The following is a 14,746-nucleotide window of genomic DNA, read 5'->3' as shown; positions in this document are numbered from 1 at the left end:
AAAAACTCCAAAAATGGAGTAAAAAGCTTAAACCCCGTCTAACCCTCTGAAATGTCGCTTAAGCGACTTGGATTTCACTTTCGCAAATAGGGTTTGCTTAAGTGAACCCTGCTTAATTCACCCATCTTGCTAAAGCGAAGGGTGCATCGCTTAAGTGGATATTGCTAAAGCGATGGGCACCTCACTTAAGCAAACATCGCTAAAGCAGCACCCCCTCACTAAAGCGGGGATACCAGAACACAACAACCTCAAAAATTCACCAAGTCTCAGTCTCTGAATGACCCTCGGGGATTTAATCGGAACCCCGTATACACAAACCATATATTCAACCTAACCAAAATCGACGTTTTGAACTCAACAAAACCATTAGAATTCGAATTTGAGGTCTGCTTGACCCGAAATTCGATAAGTCACAACCAAACTAGTCTCAAACCTCAAAAAGACCAAAATGAGCTCGGGACCTCCAAAAATCAAAAAAGGCCACCCCTCGACTCAAATTATCCCCTAAATACAATGGGGTAATCGGAATTCGATTCCAAGCATCGGGTCTCCAAATGTTGACCAATGTCAACTCTATGGCCAAAAACATAAGATTTCCAACTCAACACCTCAAATCCACGATATCCCCGAATCTAATTTTGTCAACTATCCTAGACTAATTTCAACATTACGGAGCTGATGGAATTGACATAATTTCATTCCGAGTCCCGAAACTCCGCATAACATCAAATATCACTTTAAAGTCACTCAAACCTCTAAAACTCAAAGTTAACCAAAAATCTCAAGGTTTCAAGGAATTTCACAAAACAAACATCAGGTACTGATCAAACATAACTCGAGCAAAACTAGCAGGAGGGGTAAATGGTCATTTTATAAAAATTATTAAAAATGACCTTCGAGATCATTACATACGCGTGGCACTACTAGTATGGTTCTTGGATGCTATTATCAATGAGTTCATTAAAAAATGTTCTTAACTCTTTTTTCTTTAGCTTAACAGACTTGTCTTTTCCTAATCAAACTCTCATGTTTGTGTTGGTTCTGGTTTTTCCAATAATGAAAATTCATTGTGATTTACACATCTAGTATCATTTCGATCTACTATTTATGAAGTTTACTTTTTAAAAAATGGACTATAATACACCCTAACCTAAAAGACGAGCAAGAAATAGATCGAACACCTCTAAGATTTCACATTCAAATTCGGTAAACTACAATTTGATAATTTAGGAGCACATTTTTTGGTTGTTTCATAATTTCAATCAAACTTTTAGTACATTCATGTAAGCAAAAAAATTCCTACAATCTATAAAATAATGAATGAAAAACTAAATTGTGTGGGTCTAAGCAAACTTGCATTCCAATTACAAAACGATATCAAACGGTTCAAAAATAACAATTTATATCTCAATAAGGAATTAATTTGTTAAAGGTTAAAAGAACTTTTTGTCACGTCATGGAATTCAGACGGCATAATTTCAACCTAGCTTATTTGGGACGAATAGACAATTAAAGAAATTTTATTTTATTGTAATCCTAGTTAATATCTAATACAAAAGAGAAGACAAATTATCAGTGTAGAGAAATGGGATCTTGGTCCTAGTTCAATCCCAAAAGCTAGATCATAAGGGGCCACAACTGACATGGAAGAATCATCAATCTAAAAATGACAGTGGTATATCTTCTTGAACTTTAACCGGCAAAATTGATCCTTGAACTCCAGTACCTAACAAAATACTACTCTTTTTGTTTCGATCTATTCTAGATCTCTTTTTTACAACAATGGCATCAGCGGGAGCTTGAAAAAGAATGACATATTTAACTTTAGGTAAGCAAAGTAGGTATGAACTTGTATAAAATTGAATAAGTACACAGATCCTATATGGCATAATACACGTAGGACGCTACATAGTATACAAAAATTGCCATGTAGAATGCTTATTTGTTCAATTTTATAAACGTTTAAGTGCATAATTATGCACATCCAAAAATTATAGAAATGGATCCTTATGAAGGAAACGTAACTAATGAAACTTTCAGCGTTTCATACTTATGTATCGATATAAACTCCTTATTTGATTGTTTCAAACAATGTTTTTCTAAAAAAAGAAAACTTTTTCATATTTGCTTAGTTATTGAAGAAAAAGGGTGTTCTAATATTATACTCCACTAAATTCGCCTAAAATTTAAGATTATCTTTTGGTGTAGAGAATTTACTTTAAAAGGGTGAAAAGAAAAATCATAATATTTTGGAATGAGAGAGTACATAGCTATTAGATACTACATATTTATAGCAATTCGCATGCATGTGTTCACCTATAACTATGTAGTTACGAAAATAGATATTTATGCGTATTCATATACAAAGAACATCTATTTGGAAACTAGAAAGAAGAATGTGAACTTGGGTAGAGAAGAAGACTCTTGAATTTGGGTATGTTTTGGTTTTTTTTCTAAAGAGATAAAAGAATTGAACAGCTCAACGATTGAAATTGCTTTACAAAACATGTATGTGGACATGTACAGAGAGCATTCATTGACGCACCACCAAAAATAGAACTCACCATTACCAAAAGCATGATACTACTAACTACTAACAGAGATAAACAAGAAACCATAACCGAGAAAAAACTAAGCACCAGAGACAATCCAGACTAACGGTGGAAATAAGCACCAGAAACATAACAACTTAAAGAGAAAAATAACAAACATCACCCGTGAATGCACCATCGGTGGCCATTGGTCATCACCTATGTTTATTTTTGTTGATGTTCAAGAGCGACCGCTGGTGTATTCACGGGTGGAAGAAATATATGAATTAACATATTCATATGCACGATTACCAAGATGATATATAGTTTTTACTTTGAACGATCTAAGTAAATAAAAAAACTAGAATATTTTACAACAAAAAGCCACTACTGTTTTGGTATCAGCCTTTTTTTGCATCTAAATTATTAGAATAACCTATGCATTAAACCATAATAAATCAAGAAATTAATGCAAAGAGGTTTGCATTAAAAAAAAGGCTTTTGTTTCAACAAAAACTCCTATAAAAGAAGAGGTAAATACTAACCCGGATGTGAATCAAGTTAAATTCATTGGCTACAATGAATGTGAATGGAAGAGAAAAGGGAGATGGTTGAGACTATTTAATAAAAGTCTGAGATTGCAGTAATCAAGACTCATTAATTAGGGATAAGAACAACCTTAATATATAATTTTTAAGCATTCAAAAGTTAAGAATTTAGGATAGGAATAAATCAAGATTTAAGAATTGAGAAGTCAAGAATTTAGGATAGAATAAATCAAAATTTATAATATTCATGGTCAGGGCTCAGATCCTACACGAGTGTAGAAGCAAGGGGTGAGTATCAAATAACACTATACCCAAGAAATCGACTAAGAAAACTAAGTCAATATAATAGGATACACGAACTCCTTTACAACCAAAACGAACCTCCATAATTACAACCTGTACAAAAAAATAGCTCAACCTAGTAGTTTATGCTAAACATTTCAAATAATGCTCAAATCACAGCTCAGTATCACAAGTCACAATGTACAAATATTCACAATTCAAATACAAGTATCAGCTCTGTCACACAGAAATGAAGGAATGTATATGCACACTTAATGATCATTCATGTGTGCAATTTCCAGCAAAGACCTCGACATCTTCCAGCAAAGACCTCGACATCATAATCTTGTCAAAAATGACCTCGACATCAGAAACTCTCACCGGCAATGACCTTGGCATAACAAGCCCTCACCGAAAATGACCTCGGCATCATAATCTCTTACCGGCAATGACCACGACATCACAATATCATAGGAAATGACCTCAGCATCATAGTATCTCTCGCCAGAAATGAACTCGACATAATAATCTGCCAAAAATTACCTAATCATAATAATATCTCACTGAAAATGACCTCAGCATAATAATTTCGCTGGAAATGACCTTGGCATGATAGTCGTGCCAGAAATGACCTCGGCGTCACAATGTTAGAGAACCAATGCAATCAGCATGCTCACACAAGTAATGAAGAATAAATCAAGTCAAACAATCTGAAATCATAATCAGACTATCAAAGTATTTCATCAAATAACACAAATATCTAGATCACAGAATATAATACTTAAATATCTCCAATAACACATATAATCTTTTATCACCCCGCATCCCTCGATCAATTTAGATTACTTCATATCATAATTCAATTTGTAAATTAATCCTCGTTACCCACCAAAACACAACAAAGGAGATTTGGGATTCTATAAGATTCACGGAGTTTTAAGAGTCAACTTGTCATGACCAGAATCCGGGTGTGATGGCACTCATCTTAATCTATCGAGACAAGTCATCCTAAAACTCAACAGAAAGTAAATGCAAAAATAATTGCGATAAAATAAGGTTTAACTTAGTCAAAAACAAATAAATTGTCACACCACGGGAGGGTACCCTAGACGTGACCGTCACTCGAAAGCCATTTTTGACCTTCAAGCGAACCACTTGATTCAGTCACACAATCATTCAATCACATTCACTCGAAGGAGGGTTCAATCCTAACATACTATTTATGATATAAGGGCCGAGGGCCAATCACTATCAACTTATCAAAACAGATATAATAAGGCTTCCCAAAAGTAGTAGTCCAACCTTCCCATACTCTAGTCTATGAAGCCTCTATCAAAGTCTAGAAGGTGCCAATGACAAGCCCATGTCTACCAACAATCAAAATAAAGGAAATGATAACAAAATTATACAAGAAAGCTCAACATCCTCCGGAAACTAGGAGGACTCACCAACTAGCTGGAAGTGTATGTGGATCTTCAATGGAGCGCCGGTTGATGATCTCTAGTACCTGTCTCTGCATCATAAAACAATGCAGGACAAATGGCGTTAGTACATGGAATGTACGAGTATGTAAAATGGCCGAATGAAACAAACATCAAGAAAACATCAATATCAACTCAAGATCTCAACTCATATATATATATATATATATATATATATATACAGGACAACTCACTCAAATGTCCTAAGTCTAACAAGAATAGTTTAGATGGGACTAACTCATAACCCACTCAACTCAACCAACTCATAGCACTATCAAGACCTAAATGGGAGTTTCTCTTATCCGACAACCATCACCTATGAGCCGGTGATAGTACAATAATCAGACGTTGTTGCCACGTCCGTCCATACCTTGCCAGGGCATGAAAACCTCCCTAATCATGGATACCATCAATTAGTCAAGTCCTATCATTTCAGGACAATAAAATGGAAAACATCCGACTTTAACGGTTTGATCTCATGGAAAGCATCCAACTTTAACGGTTCCATCCCTACCTACGTTGGTGGCATAGTTTCTGGGGTTCGAGTATGGACTATACTCTTACCCACTTCGCTGCTCGATACTCTTCCCATGACTCCATGCTCATAAGACTCCCACCAATTATCTCAAACAAGCCCTCACGGCTAGTTTCACGTGGGAAATTGCCAACTCATCAACTCTATTCTCATTTCAACTCAATTAAGTCATAATGGCAAGTTCCATTTAGGACCTCGTCCACTCGTCAATTCTATCCTCTAATCAACTCAATCAAACCTTATTTAGATAAATATTTATGGCATCTCCTCAAGACTCATCATAACTCTATGACTTCAACTCAATAATTCAAGTAAAATAACACATTTAAGGAAATTGACTTATGCAACATAATTACATGGTTAAAGAGGTCAACAAAACATAATAACAAGTCATCTCCATTAACTCATACTAACATGAAGGTTTTAGGAACTTCTTAGGTCAACAACAGCAACACCAATAAAGTCAAATCAATAGGAGACAAAACTCATTCAAACATAAACCATACTAAGAAACTCCATTCTCATGGACCTCTAACCTCAAAGCAAGAGTAGGGCACATGGGTGGACTCAACCCATGTTTTAGATAGCCTTACATACCTTAGAATAGACTCTTGAAGAAACCTTGTTGTTGGGTCTTCAATGGAAAACTTGAAGTCTTGAAGCTCTTGGGGCAAATCTTTATTGAAAATGGAGAATAAGAAGAGGATGAAGAAGAGAGTTTTCTAAGGCTTTTCTAGAGAGAGAGAGGCCGTAAATTGTGATCCCAAAATACCCAAGGATGATACATATATAATTTGGGTGAATTCCCAAATTGCCCCTTTTTAAAAGTTCTGAAAATAGGCAAAAATGCTCCTGGCGCGATAGTGGCGCGTCGCGCCATTACAGCGCCAGGCCGATTACGCCTAAAACTTGCACATTTCATAGTGGCGCGCTGCGTCAAGGACCAAACTACTAAGGCACATTCTTGGCGCAATAGTGGCGCGTCGCGCCCTTACAGCGCCAAGGCCATATTTTTTGGGTTCTGGAAATTTGGCCTTAAAAACCATACACAACTTTTAGTGGTGCGTCGCACCAAAGACCAAACTATTGAGGCATGTTTCTGGCGCGATAGTGGCGCATCGCGCCCTTACAGCGCCAAGGCCATTTCCCCAGCAGTTGCAACCCAGGCCTGAAAATCCTTGCCCTGCTAGTTCGTCTTAGGATCGTCATATCGTTGGACTCCGAACTCCAAAAATTACCTTCTTGGTGGCATTGGAAAGAAGACTCGACGACCCTTAATTTAATAGGCCGTAGGCCACCTAAGTTGTCATGTTTCAAAAGATAGGGTCATTAGAAGTTGACCCCTTATACGAACTCATCCTAAAACTTAGCCACGATGAATCTTTTGGACTTAGCTTGGCCCTAGGGGTAATTTTGACCCCACATCACTTCTAACACTTCTCAATTTCTCAAGGACTCGTCTTAACTCATGCAAATGCTCCACAACACTCGAGTTCGACCTTACCCGAATACAAGAAGGGTCCAAATCTTAGGGAAAATTTTTGATAGGTGTTACATTATCTCCCCCTTGGGATCATTCGTCCTCGAATGACGAGTAACCAAGAATAGACTCGGGGTGCAAATCACAATCAAAATTCAGTCATTCAATTAATCAAATTCTCAATCAATTATCAATCAAGACTCAAAATGCACATATGAATTCAAGTCAAGGAAATGGGCATTACCTTCAACATTCTCATCGGTAGGCACAAATAGATGTGGATATTTAGATTTCATAGATTCCTCCGCTTCCCATGTGGATTCCTCAACAAATTAGTTTCTCCATAAGACCTTGACTAAGGCGACCTCTTTGTTCCTCAATTTGCGGATTTGGCAATCAAGAATTTGGACTGGAACCTCTTCATAGGATAAGTTATCCTTAACTCCGATACTATCAATGGGGACTACCAACGAGGGATTGCCCAAGCACTTCTTCAACATCGAAATATGGAATACCGAATGAATAGAGGCTAGCTCTGAAGGTAACTCCAACTCGTAGGCAACCTTCTCCATCCACCTCGAAAACTGGTAAGGACCGATATATTGAGGACTAAGCTTCCCCTTCCTTCCAAACCTCATGACGCCCGTCATGGATGACACTTTCAAGTATACCCAATCACCCACCTCAAACTCTATGTCTCTCCTCCTCACATTGGTGTAAGATTTTTGGCGGCTTTGGGCTGTCTTTAGCCTATCTTGAATAACTCTCACCTTCTCCATGGCTTGGTGAACAAAATTAGGCCCAATCAACTCGACTTCTCCAACCTCAAACCATCCAATTGGTGATCTACTCCTCCTCCCATACAAACCTTCATAAGGATCCATTTGAATGCTTGCATGATAGCTATTATTATATGCAAAATCTATGAGAGGTAAGTGGTCGTCCCAATTTCCTTTAAAGTCAAGCACACAAGCTCTCAACATATCCTCCAATGTCTGAATGGTGCGCTCCGCTTGGCCATCCGTTTGGGGATGAAAGGTCGTACTAAGGTTCACCTTGGAACCCAACCCCTTCGGAAAAGATCTCCAGAATTAGGAAGTAAATTGAGCTTCTCTGTCTGAGATGATGGACAGGGGGACTCCATGCAATCTGACGATCTCTTGAATGTATAACTTTGCATAATCTTCTGCGGTGTTAGTAGTCTTAACTGCTAAGAAGTGAGCTGATTTTGTCATTCTATCCACAATCACCCAAATAGAATCGTGTTTCTTTCGGGACTTCGGCAAACCCGTGATAAAGTCCATGTTGATCATCTCCTACTTCTATTCTGGAATTTCTATGTTTTGGGCTAAACCACATGGCCTCTAATGTTTGACTTTCACCTGCTGGCAATTCGGGCACTTGGAAACAAATTCCGCAATATCTCTCTTCATCCTACTTCACCAGTAGATTTCCCTCAAGTCATGGTACATTTTTGTAGAGTCCAGATGAATAGAGTATCTATAACTATGCGCTTCGGCCATAATCCTCCCTCGAACACCATCAACATCAGGCATACACAATCTATTTTGGTATCTCAATACTCCATCTCCCCCTTTGGTAAAAACCATTACCCCTTGTTTGTGAATAACTCCCTTTAATTTGATAAGGATAGGATCTTGGTCTTGCTTCTCCTTTACCTCTGCCACAAGTGAGGATGTAGACCCATCCTAAACAGTAACTCCATCTTCATTGTTCTCTTCAAGAAGGACTCCCAATCGAGCTAATCTATGTACTTCCTTCGCCAATTCTCTCCTCCCCTCCTCCACCTGGGTAGTGCTGCCCATAGACAACTTGTTAAGAGCATCAACAACAATATTAGCTTTACTTGGATGGTAGAGGATGCTCATGTCATAGTCCTTGAGTAGCTCGAGCTATCTCCTTTGCCTCAGGTTGAGTTCCTTTTAGCTGAAGACGTGTTGTAAGCTCTTGTGATCAGTGAATACATCAACATGCACTCCATACAAGTAGTGGCGCCAGATTTTAAGCATGAATACCATAGCTGCCAGCTCAAGGTCATGAGTTGGGTAATTCCTCTCATGAACCTTAAGCTGTCTCGAAGCATAGGCTATCACCTTACCCCTTTGCATCAACACACAACCCAAACCAATTCTGGATGTATCACAGTAGACCACAAAGCCCTCCGTTCCATCGGGCAAGGTCAAGACAGGAGTAGTGGTTAGCTTGGTCTTCAATTTCTGGAAACTCTCCTCACAAGCATCAGACCATTAGAACTTAGCCTTCTTTTGAGTCAGCTTGGTCAATGGTGATGATATGGATGAGAATCCCTTTACAAACCTTCGGTAGTAGCCAACCAAACCCAGGAAGCTCCTTATCTCTGTCGAGGATGTGGGTCTGGGCCAATTCTTTACAGCTTCAATCTTCTGAGCATCAACCTGAATACCATCTCCAGATACAATGTGGCCTAGCAAAGCCACTGATACAATCCAAAATTCACATTTGGAGAACTTTGCATACAATACCTGGCCCTTCAGAGTTTGCAAGACGACTCTAAGATGATGGGCATGCTCCTCCTCATTCTTGGAGTAGACTAAGATATCATCTATGAATACAATCACAAACATATCAAGATATGGTTTGAATACTCATTTCATGAGATCCATAAAAGCTGCGGGGGCATTAGTGAACCCAAAGGACATGACCAAAAATTCAAAATGGCCATAGCGAATCCGAAAAGCGGTCTTCGGAATATCACACTCCCTCACCTTCAACTGATGGTAGCCAGATCTCAAGTCTATTTTTGAAAAACAAGTGGCCACCTAAAGTTGATCAAATAAGTCATCTATTTTAGGGAGAGGGTATTTATTATTTATGGTGACCTTGTTCAACTGCCTGTAGTCAATACACATTCTATGGGACCCATCCTTCTTTCGCATAAATAGGACCGGAGCACCCTATGGTGAGATACTCGGCCTAATGAATCCCTTATCTAGCAAGTCCTTCAACTGTTCTTTTAACTCTTTCAACTCAGCCGGAGCCATTCTATATGGAGGGATTGAGATAGGCTGAGTATCAGGAAGAACATCAATCCCGAAGTCGATCTCCCTATTAAGAGGGACTCTAGGTAGATCCTAAGGAAAAACATCCGGAAACTCATTGACAATCGGAACAGACTCAAGAGATGGAGACTCAATGTTGTCATCTTTCACTCGGACAATGTGATAAACAAACCCTTTTGAGTTTAGCTTCCTGGACCTAAGGTAAGAAATAAACTTACCCTTATGCACGACAGGACTCCCCTTCCACTCTATGACTTCCTCATTCGGGAATTTGAACTTAACAACCCAAGTCCTACAATCAATAGAGGTATAACAAACATAAAGCCAGTCCATGCCAAAGATCACATCAAAATCAATCATGTCCAACTCAACTAGATCGGCCAAGGTATCCCTGTGATAAATTGACACAGTGCAATCTCTATAGACTCTCTCAGCTAAGACAAGATCACCCACAGGAGTAGCTACACTAAAAGGCTCAAGAAGACATTCAGGAATTTTATTGAATTTACTAGCCACGTAAGGAGTTACAAAGGATAGTGTGGTACCCGGATCCATCAAAACATAACAAAAAAGGGAAGAGACTCAAATCATACCCGTCATGACGTTTGGAGAGTTCTCTTGATCTTGGCGACTACCCATGGCATATAAATGGTTTGTACCTCCGCTAGTCCCGAAAGTAGTACCCTTCTGATTACCTCTAGCTGGCGGTGTGGTGGCAGAATGCTGGACTCTATTTCCCCCCTATTGGACACTCCCTCTGGAAATGGTCCATTTGGCCGCATTTGTAACAACCAACCCTTCATGCCCTGCATTCTCCTAAGTGGAGCCTATCACACTTGCCGTATGGTTGCTTCCCTCTCGAGCCTTGACTTATGCTGGCATGGGATTGAGAACCCTGGGGTCTAAGATTTTGGTAACTCTGTCTCTGCCAATCATACCTATTCTGCGGCATAGGTGTACTGGCGGTGGATACGGCATAGTCGGAAGGCCTCTTCTGGAAGAAGGACCTGTTGCCCTTGTTTTGCCTCTGTTCATTCTCATAACCCGCTGATTTTGCCTTTTTGCTCAGATGCTCCTCTCTATCTTTCCTCTTCTCATACTATACCTGTTGAGCATACACCATTAATCAGGAAATATCCATATCCGAGATCAACAATGCTGCTTTGCATTTCCTCTTTACATGCCTCCCTAATCTAGAGACAAACTTCCTCATCTTTGACCTCACATCTTGGATCATTTCTGAAGCATACCTGGATAGTTGGATGAACTTTAGGCCATACTCCTTAACAGTTATACCCTCTTATTTCAGATTAACAAATTCCTCCACTTTTGCTTCCCTCAATTCTCGGGGAAAGAAATGGTCAAGAAAGGCTCCTTCAAATTCATCCCGCCGAGCAGGTTTAGCATCCTCACCTCTACCTTATTCCCATTTGTTATACCAAATGTTTGCCACATCCTTGAGTTGATAAGACACCAACTCAACCCCCTCAACCTCCGTAGCATGCATAGATTTCAAAATTTTCCACATCTCATCAATAAAGTTTTGGGGGTCTTCATCAACCTTAGAACCCGTGAATGCAGGCGGATTCATCCTCAGAAAGTCTCTAATTCTAGTGGCAGTAGATGGCTCTTGGGAACTAGAGCTAAGAGTCGGCAAACTTTGGTTACCGTTCCGGGCAGTTATTAATTGTGTGAGCATTCCAATCGCCCTACGAAATTCTGCCTCTGATGTGGTTGCATGCGGAGTAGCAGGCACTTGAGGTGCCTTCGCATATCTCGTAGGTCAGCCTCTAGCCCTTGCTGGGCGTACCTCTGACTGGGGTATCTCGGCATTATCAACATTTCTCTGGCTAGCCGTACGTTTAGGAGGCATTATCTGTAATGTATAAACGCACGAATTAGAAATGAGTTTTATAGAGTTTAACTCTGTCGCATGAATTCCAGAGTATGAAAGAAGTGAAACAATTCCTAATGTCTTTTAGTCTCCTGATTATAAGTGTGGTGCACAACACACCAATAAGCAAGACTCTACTAGACACGGCCTCATAGACTCCCTAGGACACTTGAACTTTGTGCTCTGATACTATGTTTATCACGCCCCAGGAGGGTACCCTAGACATGACCGGTACTCGAAAGCCATTTCTGACCTTCAAGCGAACCACCTGATTCAGTCACACAATCATTCAATCACATTCACTCGAAGGAGGGTTCAATCCTAACATACTATTCATGATATAAGGGCCGAGGGCCAATCACTATCAACTCATCAAAATAGATATAATAAGGTTTCCCAAAAGTAGTAGTCCAACCTTCCCATACTCTAGTCTATAAAGCCTCTATCAAAGTCTAGAAGGTGACAACGACAAGCCCATGGCTACCAATAATCAAAATAAAGGAAATGATAATAAAACTATACAAGAAAGCTCAACATCCTCCGGAAACTAGGATGACTCACCAACTGGCTGGAAGTGTATGTGGATCTTCAACGGAGCGCCAGTTGATGATGTCTAGTACCTGTCTCTGCATCATAAAACGATGCAGGCCAAATGGCGTCAGTACATGGAATGTATGAGTATGTAAAATGGTTGGATGAAATGAACATCAAGATAACATCAATATCAACTCAGGATCTCAACTTATATATATATATATATATATATATATATATATATATATATATATATATATATATATACAGGACAACTCACTCAAATGTCCTAAGTCTAACAAGAATAATTTAGACGGGACTAACTCATAACCCACTCAACTCAACAGACTCAGAGCACTATCAAGACCTAAATGGGAGTTTCTCTTATCCGACAACCATCACCTATGAGCCGGTGATAGTACAATAATCAGACGTTGTTTCCATGTCCGTCCATACCTTGCCAGGGCATGAACGCCTCCCTAATCATGGATACCATCGATTAGTCAAGTCCTATCATTTCAGGACAATAAAATGGGAAATATACGAATTTAACAGTTCCATCCCTACCTACATTGGCGGCGTAGTTTCTGGGGTTCGAGTATGGACTATACTCTTACCCGCTTCGGTGCTAGATACTCCTCCCATGACTCCATGCTTATAAGACTCCCTCCAATCATCTCAAACAATCCCTCACGACTAGTTTCATGTGGGACATTGCCAACTCATCAACTCTATTCTCATTTCAACTCAATTAAGTCATAATGGCAAGTTCCATTTAGGACCTCGTCCACTCGTCAATTCTATCCTCCAATCAACTCAATCAAACCTCATTTAGATAAACATTTATGACATCTCCTCAAGACTCATCACAACTCTATGACTTCAACTCAACAATTCAAGTAAAATAACACATTTAAGGAAATTGACTTATGCAACATAATTACATGGTTAAAGAGGTCAACAAAACATAATAACAAGTCATCTCCATCAACTCATACTAACATGAAGGTTTTAGGAACTTCTTAGGTCAACAACATCAACACCAATAAAGTCAAATCAATAGGAAACAAAACTTATTCAAACATAAACCATACTAAGAAACTCTATTCTCATGGACCTCTAACCTCAAATCAAGAGTAGGGCACATGGGTGGACTCAACCCATGTTTTGGATAGCCTTACATACCTTAGAATAGACTCTTGAAGAAACCTTGTTGTTGGGTCTTCAATGGATAGCTTGAAGTCTTGAAGCTCTTGGGGCAAATCTTTGTTGAAAATGGAGAAGAAGAAGAGGATAAAGAAGAGAGAGTTTTCTAAGGCTTTTCTAGAGAGACAGAGAGGCCGCAAATTATGATCCCAAAATACCCAAGGATGATACATATATAATTTGGGTGAATTCCCAAATTGCCCCTTCTTAAAAGTTTTGAAAATAGGCAAAAATGCTCCTGGCGCGATAGTGGCACGTCGCGCCATTACAGTGCCAGGCCGATTACGCTTAAAACCTACACATCTCATAGTGGCGCACCGCGCCAAGGACCAAACTATTGAGGCACATTCTTGGTGCGATAGTGGCGCATCGCGCCCTTACAGTGCCAAGGCCATATTTTCTGGGTTCTGGATATTTAGCCTAAAAAATCCTGCCCAACTTTTTGTTGCGCATCGTGCCAAGGACGAAACTACTGAGGCATGTTTCTGGCACGATAGTGGCGCATTGCGCCCTTACAGTGCCAAGGCCATTTCCCCAGCAGTTGCAACCCAGGCCTTAAAATCCCTGCCGTGCTAGTTCGTCTTAGGATCGTCATATCGTTGGACTCCAAACTCCAAAAATTACCTTCTTGGTGGATTTGGAAATAAGACTCGACGACCCTTAATTTAATTGGCTATGGGCCTCCCAGGTTGTTATCTTTCAAAAGATAGGGTCGTTAGAAATCGACCCCTTATACAGACTCATCCTAAAACTTAGCCACAATGAATTTTTTAGACTTAGATTGGCCCTAGGGGTCCTTTATGACCCCACATCACTTTTAACACTTCTCAATTTCTCAAGGACTCATCTTAACTCATGCAAATGCTCGATAACACTCGAGTTCTACCTTACCCGAATATAAGAAGGGTCCGAATCTTAGGGAAATTTTTTGATGGGTATTATATAAATAATCTCAAAATCCCCCAAGACTGATTGTCACGTATATAAGCCAATAATAAATTACTGAAGTATGAAAGAAAATATAGTCACAATGTCTTTGTCTCTAGAGTAGGACTAAACCATAATAAAATAGTAAGAGGTGTCCGCTAGATGGATGTAACATATAACACCCCCTAAAAGTTTTCCCTAAGATTCAGACCTTTCTTATATTCATGTAGGGTCGAACTATATTATTTTAAAGTATATGCATGAGTTAA

The sequence above is a fragment of the Solanum dulcamara genome, chromosome 6, assembly GCF_947179165.1.
Source record: "Solanum dulcamara chromosome 6, daSolDulc1.2, whole genome shotgun sequence".
NCBI classification, from domain to species: Eukaryota; Viridiplantae; Streptophyta; class Magnoliopsida; order Solanales; family Solanaceae; genus Solanum; species Solanum dulcamara.
This window is presented reverse-complemented; position numbering follows the sequence as displayed.